Source organism: Lampetra fluviatilis, chromosome 28, assembly GCF_964198595.1.
Source record: "Lampetra fluviatilis chromosome 28, kcLamFluv1.1, whole genome shotgun sequence".
Classification (NCBI taxonomy): domain Eukaryota; kingdom Metazoa; phylum Chordata; class Hyperoartia; order Petromyzontiformes; family Petromyzontidae; genus Lampetra; species Lampetra fluviatilis.
In genome coordinates, this window is record NC_136302.1 from 9,017,847 (window position 1) to 9,030,012 (window position 12,166).

General features: G+C 47.5%; 1 protein-coding gene across 3 annotated transcripts in view; it reads left to right on the top strand.

The window, feature by feature from the left end:
- LOC144942746 (uncharacterized) overlaps positions 1–12,166 on the top strand; it is a 109,334-nt gene that overhangs the window by 23,724 nt on the left and 73,444 nt on the right. The gene's annotated exons all lie outside the window — the stretch shown is intronic.

Consider the following 12,166-nt stretch of genomic DNA (forward strand, 5'->3'; position numbering starts at 1 on the left):
CTTCAAGGTCAAAATCAATGCAGAGCAACCACATCAGTGGGGGGGGGGGAGAAACTGCATTGCATATCCATCATTTTTAAGACTGCGCGATGCCGAATTGTTTTTATTGTTATTTTTTTTATAATATAAAAAAATGATTTGTATAATTTTTTAGTGAACTACGTTTAAACGGACGCACTATATTATTTTTTTTAGTGCAAGTGTATTTTTTATTGCCCGCGAGGGCGTACGCTAGGCACTGCATCACACTCGCAATCACGTGACGGCCCTCTGTCAATCCACTGCTGGAATTAAGCCCCCCCCCCACCTCCCCCATGCCGTGCCATTCATGGGGGTTTATCTGACCATACTTCACCATGCCGGTCATTGCCGGGTCGGCGAAGGGGGTTTGCCGAGAACCCGTTAAGGATTTCACTCGCCACTGATGTTAGTCGCGTTCGGGAATCCAACTGAGGTCGCCGTATCTAGCGGCGGTGTTACAACCACTGCGCTACCACTCCAGAAACACGTCATCGTCATCGTTATTATTATAGATATCATCTTAGAGGGAAAGTCGTATTGTCGTCGATCTCTAAATGATTCATCATCATGCCCTGTCATGAATCCTGCACATTCGTGTTCTCTGTTAGCCGGGTCAGGGCGACCCAGCCTTTTGTCACGATTCATCGAATCGCTGAGTGATTCTCCTTATTGGATTATGTCGGGCGGTCAAGCGTCACGGCGACAGCGCGTACCACCTCTCTCCGTGCAGAGGCTCGCCGTTTGAAACCGGCAGGGCCCCCCCCCACTCCCCCCTGGTTATCGCTGCGTGGGTGCTAGCCATGCAATACTCTGCCTCACAGGTGAACGTCAACGATTCCTCTGGCGTCATTCAAATAATATTAATATGCAGCTCTTTCTCAATCCACTACTGGATGAATGCCTTCCCACATTGTGTCAGTCATGGGGGGGGGGGGTTGTTTGACCATACTTCACCAAACTGTGCAGTGCACACATGAGCAACGCACACAAATAAGGGCCGTCGTAAGCATCTCGGGAGAAACTGGTCGGACCCTCCCCTTTAGAACGTTCTTATATCCCACTTTGTTGCAGTCCACGTGTGGCGACTCTCCGTCAATGCAAGCTCCGCTGTTGTCCATCGATCCCAGCAAGTCTCAAAAGGGGCTTCTGGTGCGCAGGTCAACAGTTTTTTTTGTTGGGGTCATCATCGTTCATCATTGTAGTTTATCCAAACCCCTCCCAACCACCACCTCAAGAGACCTTCTAAATGGACAAGATGACTTGATTTGTTGATGTCTGCAGTCATAACAACTTGACGTGGATTTATTTTGGCGGCTGGGAGCAGGGGGTCTTTCGCTTTCAATTCACTTGGGAAATCACTTCGTCCTTGTGTAATATCGTTGAGAACTCTTGGACGCCGGGGTTGAGGCACACGTATTTATTCCGCAACAGTTGTCACAACCGCGGACATACAACACTGGAGGGGGTATCGGCCCCCTCACCCGGCTAGCTGGGAACACACTTGCTAGCTATCTCTGACCTACCTCCTAGTCCTCCACTAACGGGCTAGGGGAGGCTGTCTGGCCCGACACTGGTAAGTCGGGCTACGGTACCCGGAGTCCCAGAGCACTAGCTCTGGTTCTCGGGACCACGCCGCTGGCTCGGTCCTGCGCGGCCCTGACAAGGGCGGCGACCCAGGGGAGTCCAGGGCTCTAGCTAGACGATCTTCGGTCTTCACTGGTTTAGCTTTAACATTGTTCCCCGAGCTCTCCGGCTCATCCCCTTTTATACCAAAAACCCCCGCTGAGGGGTGGGGCCCCGGGGGATCACAACTCCGGGCCAGCCCCCCAGGCTGCCCGGTGCGGACGTCGTTGAGAGCACCTCCCCGTGCACTCACGAAGCCCCGCCCACTGTGTTTGTTTCCCGTGTGATCCTATGTATACAGCCCCTCCGTAACACCCCTACACTTGTACCGACGCACTTGATGGTCTGAGATGGTGCGTGACCACAGCGGTGTTTTCCGCACGCAACAAAAAAAAACTTGAGCAGTGAAATATTTGATGAAATCTAATGTTACTTGTCTGCGAGACAGCTGACTAGCACCTGCATCCTAACTTTTTTCAGGCACCTCTTGCCCTCGTGTTATATTTGCACGGTTTGTTATGTTATTGCGTGTTTCGTACACAAACAAACAAAAACACCGATAAATACCTCGTCAGTCAGTTGGGCAATTTTCCCTAAGAACCCTTCACTCATTCTCGGCAATTCCGATGTTGTCGTGTTTTGTTTTCGTTACTTCTGCTGTGCTCACGCACCAACACGAATCTCCCCTTGTAAAATATCAACTGGCTAAACGGGACCATCTGTTCAACAAATGTAAGATAAACTAAAACTAACCTAAGACTACACTTGTTGTGCTTATTTTTTGCGGAAGGCAAAATGAATAACTGAACCACAAGGTCAATGACCGACTTTGATGCGAGAAGATGTATCGAGCTCATGCCAAGACACCATATGGGTAGACTGGGTCAATAATATAATAAAAACAATGTCCATTATACAGCCAATAACTTCCATTTCAAAAACGCACGTGTGTGATTTTAAGAGCACGCTGGTATATCATTTACAGGCCTTTGTGAATTCACTGCTGGATGAAAGTATCCCAACGACATGTCAGTAAATTGTGAGTTGTTTGACCGTACTTCACCATGTTGCTCAGGGCGGGTTGGTGAAACTTTGGGGCCCTGGGCAAATTAAGACATCACTCGCCACTGATGCTAGCCATGGCCGGGTAATCGAACTCAGGACATCGGGTTCACGCGCACGCTTGGGATAAAAAAAAACCATAATACAAATATCACAACGTTTTGATCGCAACGCAAGCAATCGTCATCAGGTGGCTTTACCGAAAGACCCAAAGAATATGAATTCCTACAGTCACGAAAGCTTTAAGTCAAGATTTTACACTATTGATGTTTAAGAAAAGTAGGTGGGCTGGAGCAAAACACGTGGCTTGAAGGGTTGTATGCATGTGCGTTGGACCTCTTGCCGTACGTAGCCAACCGCGCTAATGGCTGAGACTGGTGACAGAATGGTAGCTGATGGAGAGATCACCTGCCAGAGCAGTGGTTCTTAATCTTTGCTGCAGCCTGCACCCATTTGGTTCTCAATCTTAAAAAAAGAATTCTAACGCTAATAAATAAGCTTGATAAAACAACGTAGTTGTACTTACGTGCCCGTGCATAATGTTTTTTTCAATTCTTTAACGTCTTTAAATAATCTGGCCATATCTCGCACCCCCAGAAAGGGCATCTCGCACCCCCAGGGGGTGCAGCGTGCAGCCCAGGTGAAGAAGAGCCACTGCTGCTAGAAGATTACCGCTCTAGAGACGAAGCAATGAGATCAACTCATTTGCAGGAGCTGCATCGATTGTTGTAACACGAGGCTGTGACGGATGGCAGCCTTCATCCAGCAGTGAACAAGATCATGACCGATAATGATGATTATCACTTTTATTATCATCAGATACGTTTATGAGGGTAAGTTCCAAGAAACACTTGTAAACATATTGTGTACGAGAGATGTATTACTGGAACAAGTCAGATATTGTTTATTTGAACACATACACTCATCAAATGTATTACTTTATTTTAGCTATGTAACAATTATAATGAAAACACGTGAAGAGACGTGTAGCATGTGAGTTGGCAATTTTACTGCCAAGGATGCTTGGGTTTTGTATATTTGTCGGCAAGTTCTGCTGAAAAACTAAACTATAATAAACTCCCTGAAGTGTACTTGTATAAACACCTCCAAAGGCAAGCGTATAAACTCATGCCCCCGCTCGCACGCGCAAATGTTAATTTTTCAAGATCCAGGCTGCCCGTAAATTGTCAAAATTTGTGCGCGGGCTCTCTGCAATATGTTTCATCAAACCACGTGGCTTTGGCGCGTGACATTGATTTCCTGTTTGTTCACGTTCAAGTGGGCACAACTGCCCCTGGCCGTGGGCCAAGGAGAGTGTGTGCACTGCATTTATTAAAGTTTCGTGATGTACACGATGAAGCTTAACTTTGGCCGATCCATTTTACACGCACACGTGGGTGTGCGTCTCAATGAAACAGTTGTATGGGACGTCCCGTGTGCAAACATTGACCTGTAAATCGTTTCGCCGGCGGGGAGCGGTGGCGCAGTGGGGGTCACGGCACCGGCACAAGGGACAACGTATACTTCAGTTCCTAGCATACGGATGTCTTCAGCTGTAGATTGACAATTGGCAGCGAGTTTGTATTCTTCTTTGTTTGCTCAGCCCAAAGTCTCATTGCTGTAATCGGGCTCGGTTTCTGAGATTATCTTTCACCGTGAGCTTCTTATTCTGCGCCTCTTCTCTGATTCACATCCACTCGCCCTCGTATCTCATTCCACCGCATCCTCTCATCCTTCCTCCGTACCTCCGATGAGCGCGGTTTGGCTATGTATGGTGTGAAAGAAGTTCAACATACGTCTTATCCTTGATCTCCCTCAACCCCTCCTGGCCTGCATCGGAGGCGTCTCCACAGCCGTTCTTATTCCGTCCTCCTCGTCTCTTCTGATGTCACGGATGGCCTACCAGGATTAATGGAAAAGGCCAATGAGAATTATTATTATTCCATTTTGAACCTCATTTTCCAGTAAAAAATATGATAATTGGTTTTTTTACCCTTCTATCTGAATTATGGCTGCAGGTATTGTGGTCTATGCAAACATGACTCCTTGTAAAAAAAGGTGTCAGTTTTGTTGCCAGATAGAAGGGTAAAAAAACAATTAGCACTATTATTATTATTTATAACCATAATTTATGAAACCCTTTAAAGCCATCAAATAACCTGCGTTGAGTCTTATCGGATTCTCATAGTAATATAATACTGCTGTGGAGATTTATGGAACCGTGAAAAGGCATCTGGGCCCGTTTGAATATGTTGTGATAACAAATACGCAACTTAAACATTTTCTTGGTTCTTTCGGTAAAGTCACGTAGAAGGCAGCGTCTTTCCCACAGACCTGTTCTCCACCCGAGGACGGCTGCTTGCGTTGTGGCCGAAACGTCGTGAGAATTATTTTATTGTGTTTTATTTTTATTATTTTATTATTTCCCTTCTACGTGACTTTACCGAAAGAACCAAGAAGATGCATCCCTGCAGTCACGAAAGCTTTAAATCGAAACTTAAACATTGTTGAGTTATTATCCAAAAACAACTGAGGATAGCAAAAGTATTTAGCTTCAAGTCACGAATTGTTCGTGAGTGCAGAGCCGCAATTTTCCACTTGTGTGGTTTCCACAACTGGACTCAGCGGCAGTAATATTCATTCATGTTTTGAAAGTTCGGTTCGTGCCAAGAAAAACTGAATTCCACACACACCGGGTCTGACTATACCCAAAGCACGAGTGCCAGCCTCACGTGATGTCAAGACTGGTGGCGTTAGGGGACAATCATTCAGTGCCCCCCTCCAAAAAAAATCCTCCCTCCTTTGCGCACCGCTTCCCTCCCCCTCGCCGCAGCGTTAATGTTTTTTTTTATCGACAGCGGTGACATTTTATATTGCATTACGTGCGAAGGAAATCAATGGATAGAGCCGTATGATTATTTTCCGATCACCAAAAGTAGCCAAGGAAGGATATTCTGGCACGTAATCTTGGAAACCTTTCTTTGGATTACGTTTACTTTGCTGTAGGGCAACGGAATTTGGCCGCGTTCAATTTTTTTAAAATAAATCTCTTTTGTGATGCTGGCCATATTGGCCACGGACTGTTGCTCACTCATTTCTCACAACCCACTGCTTGGAGGTTAGGAACCTTGATCCTGCAGAAGTGTGGTGTGACGTTGAACGAGATCTCATCATCACGATCATCTTTTTCGTCCTTCCTGTGGCAGGGAGTTGATCCTGCCACATGGTGAGTGAGCCAAGGGGATGGCATCAGGAGTAGCCGCGTGAATAACCGAAACGCTGCCGGCAAAAGAATGGAGGTGGGCATTGCCACACTTTGGGTTAACCCTTTTCCATTACAATGACTTACGTGTACATCATCGGTTTTTTATCCGATTCCGTTCCGATAACTTTTTCGATACCGAGGCTCCCACAAGGCCATGCGGGAAGGCATGTGGCGCAGTTTGTCGCAGTTTGGCGCCAGCTATCATCGAGTGCGACGGTCGTGTCGTTACAGTTCCATGCAGTGAGTGCAATGTCTTTAATAACAACGGCGCTACGCCTCTCTAAATACAATTTTCGCTGCACCACTTGCGCATTCCGAAATTCAGCGGTGAACGGGATCCACCTTGCAACTTGCAGACGCCTCGGAGCGGGGAAAGGTCAAGTCCCAATTTGTGTCAAAGAAAATTATTTTACACACGTATATATCTCCGCTTTTCTATTATCGTGAAATATCTTTCTTTCCATGTTACGTCCCGTTTTTTTCCTTCATCTTTTACATCTCACAAGATGGAAATCCTAGCCACGCCGTGTGCATGCTGACCGCATTTGGGCCGTGGGCTCTTCGTGATTGTCCCACGTTGCAGGAGATGGAATTGTTTGTGGTCATTGTCTGATGTCAACTCGTAAGCAGAGAGCGTTTGAAGTTCGTGTTTGTGGTGCAACACAAAGTGACGGCTAGCCGGTGATGTGCGAATGCTGTGTGATTAATCTACGCTCGTGGAGAAAATGTATTTGTATTTTGCACCGTACGTAGCCAACCCTGCAAATCAGAGGTGCGGGGGAAGGACAACAAACTAAATTACAAAAAGGAGTTTTCAAGAAATTAGTGTTCAATCTAGACTTGAAAATGTATAGCTCCAGTGGCTTCCTAATATCAGAAGGAAGAGCGTTCCAGACGGCCGCAGAAGCGCATCTGAAAATGTGGAATGCAGTGTTCTGTCGATAAGACAGACCTGTTCTTCACCTGAGAACGGCTGCTTGCGTTGTGGCCGAAACGTCGTGAGAATTATTTGATTGTTTTATTTTTATTATTTTATTATTTCCACTCTACGTGACTCTACCGAAAGAACCAAGAAGATCAACTAATTGTGTACCCATTTGCAATGTTGTAGAAATGAAACATTGGTTAGACTCGGATTATGGCGCAATTTTTTTTATTACGCTATTCATTTGGGCTACACCCATTTCAAACCTTTTAAAACAGTCTGCCTCAGCAGCAGACCACGCTTTCCCACCTGATGACGGACGCTTGTGTTGCGCCCGAAACGTCTATTTTATACCTACGTGACTTTACGGAAATTACCAAACAGTATGCTATTCATTTAATTTAACAAAATCAAAATAACATCTGTGAATTAGAAAATATCAGTTTGATCACACTGCAATGAACATCTGTCTGGGTAGCAGGACGCGTGGGGGGGGAAGTGTGTGTGGATTTGAAATGCTTACTTGACGAGATATAAGAAGTAGTTTTGTGGAGTCTGCTTCCACGGTCCGTTCTTTAACAGACGAACGCGATGCACAGCGTGATGCTGATATCAAACTTGAAATTCATTTTGATAAAAAAATCTAAAAAAAGAAAACAAGAACAAAAATCCCAAGTGAACAAGCATCGTTGCAGAGGTAAAAACTACCAGGCATCTGTTAAAAAAAGAGCTTTATATCTCATCGGATTCCTCCAGTATAAATTTTCTGATTTCCGAGGGAAAAACAAGATTACACAATAGTGGAGGAAACTGCTCGAGTGCCTCAGTTCCAAAATCCTTCGTCGCAACCAGATTCAGGGATGCAGCTGTGAGGCAGCGGTTCGCACACTGGACCCGCAATCCAGAGGCCCGCCGGTTCGTTCTCCCGCTACGGCAGTCGAAACGACGGCGCTCGTTTCTTAAATCCCCTCTGCCTGCCGCCTCTGTCCACCCAGCAGTGTGAATGGGTAGATCACGGTCAGTCGATGGGGGGGGGGGGGGGGGTGGTGTGAGTACGCCCCAAGCTCGAAAGAGTACGCCGAAATGCCCCCCAAAGGGGGCCCTCTAGAGCTGTCTCCACGAGGGGCCCTTTTATCCACTAGCAGTGGCACGAGCAAGAAAATTGCAGGGCTGCACCTTTACCCACCAGATGCATGCGCCGTGTTCTGCTCGCGGAATTATTTCGATTTCAGTTTTTCTCTTCCACAATTGACCCCTTTGGCACCGCTGGGAAGGCACACACACCCGTGCCCTAAGGTGCATCCTGTTCATCAGTCACGATGCCAGAGGCCTGGAATCGGAGGTGAATGTTCAGAGCCGTTTGTGCTAAGTGGCCTCCTCCGCACTGCACCGCCACCTGTTCAGTAATCCCAGTGGCAACCCCGCTTCTGAGCCTGCTTTGTGAACGGCGAAGGGGATTGCGAGAGATAAACGACGTCAGTGCTTGCGTGATTGTTTCCAACGGCCCATTATAGCAGCACGGTATCGGAATGCCCTCAATCCAGCGGGCGGATTGAGAAGGACTGGACTAATGGGTTCGTTTGCTTCTCGTGATATACGCTCGGGGAGTAAGCGACGCGGCGGCTGAAGTACACTGCGCTATTGTGCGCTGTATTTCACAAGCATCCGCAACTGCGGAGATTTAAACCTTCCGCGCTTCCAGCTTCCGAAGAATGTCCCAGCGCGTGGAGGGGAAAACTTCGGACGTCCTGCCGAAACAAAACGCGGCACGGCCTGACAGCTCATCGGAGAGCTACGCGGAATCGCGGCACAAGCCCAGGCGGTCGTTGGGGCTGTGGTCTGCCCGTCGCAGCGGTTCAATGTCGCTGTTGGTTCAATGTCGTTTTTGGTTCAATGTCGCCGTGGCTTTTTGTTGTTGTTGTTTGGGCATCATCCTGGATCAGGGTGGCTCACGCACCACCGCCGCGTCGAGGTAACGCGGCGTATCGCAGCGAATCCCGATGCGCTTGTTGCATTACCCCGCCCCCCCCCAATATATCCCCGTGGCATAGATTACTCACGCGCACTTACGCACTGCCTGCGTTTAAGTCGCATTTCATGGGATGTTATTAAGCGCAAGCACTATATCGTGTTCGGTTCCACTTAGGCTGGAACAGCCGGGAGCCAAAATATTTGAGAATCTGGACTCCCGCCTACGTTGGCCCCTGCTCTCCTCCCTCTCTCTCTCTCTGTTTTTCGGCCTAAAAAACCAAGAGGGTGTCAGCGAGCCAAGGGAAAAGGCTCGCGCCGATTTACAAACAAGACGGCCTCCTTCTCAGAGCCGAGAGGGTCCGTCTCTCCAAGGCAGTTCTTTACGTCGAAACTCGAAGTTGGGGATACTCGGCCCTAGGGCACACAACGTAACCCCCCTCCCACACCCCCTTATCCAAAATAATCATACACGATCGTACGTGTTAGGCTCGTGTAATCCTACGCAGCAGGTTGTTTCAAGTCAGATGCGTGCATTCATCGTTGTTGTCAGTGTGCTGTGTTTTTGCTTGTTGTTGACGGTAATGTAAAAATGCATCACGCGGGGGGGGGGGGGGGTGGACAAAATGAATTCCAGAGCAGTGTTCCAAGCTGTCCTGGCTGCAATTAAGCACTGGCTATAAATATCTATATGTGTGAGAGGTGCGATCAATAAACCTACGGTATGACTCGGAAATACACGGTGCAGCAAGAACGAGTGTATGTTCCATTTATAAGTACAATCTTACTGGTAGGATCCTCCTGGTTACACCAGCCCACAGGGGATTATTGTGTCCGTCCGTCGTGCAGGGAGGGACTGGGTGGGAGGGAGGGGCTGGGTGGGGACGGTGGAGAGGGGCTGGGTGGGGAGGGGCTGGTCACCCCGTGGTGCCCTTATAAAACTCAACGTTTAACCTACTCACGCCGGCTTGTGCCCACCCTCACAGTCGGGCATATAAGTGTAACGGTGTTGGTGGTCTCAGCCCAGTCATCATTTAAATTAGCAAATATGTCAGCTCTGGAATTTTTACAAAATAAAGTGTCAGTGTTGACTTGCCACAAGACAAATATGGCAGTGTGGGGAAAGTGCAGTGCCACAAATGGGGATTTAAATAAACGGTAATGCCAACTCAGACAGAGTTTGTTGATGTGTTCTTCCTAGGGCCCTTCTCTAGCGAGGGATGGTGGACTTGCCTCAGAGAGTTCCCAATGGATTATTTGTCTCGCGTTGTAACCCCAGTGGCACAACTGCAATAAAAACTGTGGAAAATAACGGACGTATCGAAACTAAATAAATAACTGTACGATATCACGTTCTCTTTACAAACCACCAAATACTCCCTGACCTGCATTGCTGATGTTGATTAAGTTCACGAATGAGTCTATGACTTTGTCAAACAAACTTTGTTTGATTGATGCAACGTTGGACGACAATTGTACGTTATGTTCTTTGAGAAGAGACATTTTAAAAACGCATTTGCTCTTGAGAAACGGTTTAGCCTATTTAATAAATAAAAACCCTGAGAACAAAAACGATATTCCGCGTGAGGACAACATTAGGTCAAAGAGGTCGGAGAATAAAGACGGAGTGAGGAAGCTCCTTCAATGATGTTGTGCCCAATGACCTGAAGCTCTGACCCATTTAGCAAGTTGATGCACGTCAACTCTTAAGAAGTGTGGCGTTCCCACTGAGAACTGAGAGCAGCTTGCCCAGGACTATCGTCCGTTCGTGAAGATGGGCAGTGCACAAAGGAGTGAAGAATGTAGAAGAGAGAGTGGAAATTGTGAAGGAGAGAGTGGAGTTTGTGGAGGATAACGTGGAGATTGTGGATGAGAGAGTGGAGATTGTGGAGGAGACAGTGGAGATTATGGAGGAGAGAGTGGAGATTGTGGAGGAGAGAGTGGAGATTATGGAGAAGAGAGTGGAGATTGTGGAGTAGAGAGTGGAGATTATGCAGAAGAGAGTGGAGATTGTGGAGTAGAGAGTGGAGATTATGCAGAAGAGAGTGGAGATTGTGGAGGAGACAGTGGAGATTATGGAGGAGAGAGTGGAGATTGTGGAGGAGAGAGAGCCTGCACCGGTCAAACAAAGAAAGGTAGCTCAGGCGACACAAGCCAGCATCATCTGAGATGTCCCCCTAAGGAGAGGCATGACTGTCCGAGTTGTGGGAAGATCTGCTATTCAAAGATGGAGCTGCTCAGCCAACAACGGAAACAGCTCCTCTCATAGCCAGGCGGCGGTGGTGGCTATGCAAACACGCCTGTAGTCCACCACTGCGGAGGCGGTGAGGATTGGCGGATCATCGGACAAACGTTGCCAATCTTTTTTCCTGTGCACGTTGAGGAGGTGCCATGCCCTGGCATGCCAAGGGAAGGCGGTTCGGCAAAGTGCGGACCCTCTGTCCCATCTGTATACGGATTGAGTGTTGACCCCTCGCACGCGCGGATTTACGGCGGTTGCTCCGATTTCCTGCCACGTGTAATAACACTGAATTAACTGGCTGAAAACAACATCTTAATATATAGAGATGACTGCAGAACATGGGCAATTGTTGGCACCGGCTCATGGCCTCACTGCTTGTCTGTGGTTCCTCGGCGGTTGTGAGATGCGATTTGCATGAATGGCGCTTTATAAATCCAAACAGTCATCATCATCATCACGATTATTATTATTATGAAACTTTTCACCCTGGCAAAGCGTGTTGATTTCACTGAATGCCCGTAAGAGCAAAAGAAAATGCCTTTGAGGCTTAAAGTCGTCATCTCTTGTCAAACGGCCAGCACACTGTGACTCCCGCTGGGCGCTTGGGAACGGGGTTTAGATTCGAAGTGGTGAACATTGACGGTGGAAAATGAGAGTGCTTTTGCCGCTAAACCTCTGCCCTCTGCCTTGCCCCCCTCCCACCCCCCAAAGGGAATAAAATCTGATGGAATGTGTAGCTCTTTTGTTGTTTAACACTGTTTTGAAATGTGTTGCACTCTGGATGCTTCCACTGTCTCGAATGTTTAACTCCCAATTAAAATTAAATTTGAATCACTCAAAAAAACCCGCGTGCTTTAATGGCGGTCAACCGAACGTTGATTTGCTCTGTTCGTGATGTTGAACTCCTTTTTCATTTATTTACGTCAGTTAGTTTATCGTGTGTAACCAGGCGAGAACTCAGGAGACCAGGATGGGTCTCATTTGCCAGAGTGACCCGGGTCACCAAGATGACTATAACCCTGTCTGCCGTTACAACGTGCTTGTTTTTTTTCCCTTCCTC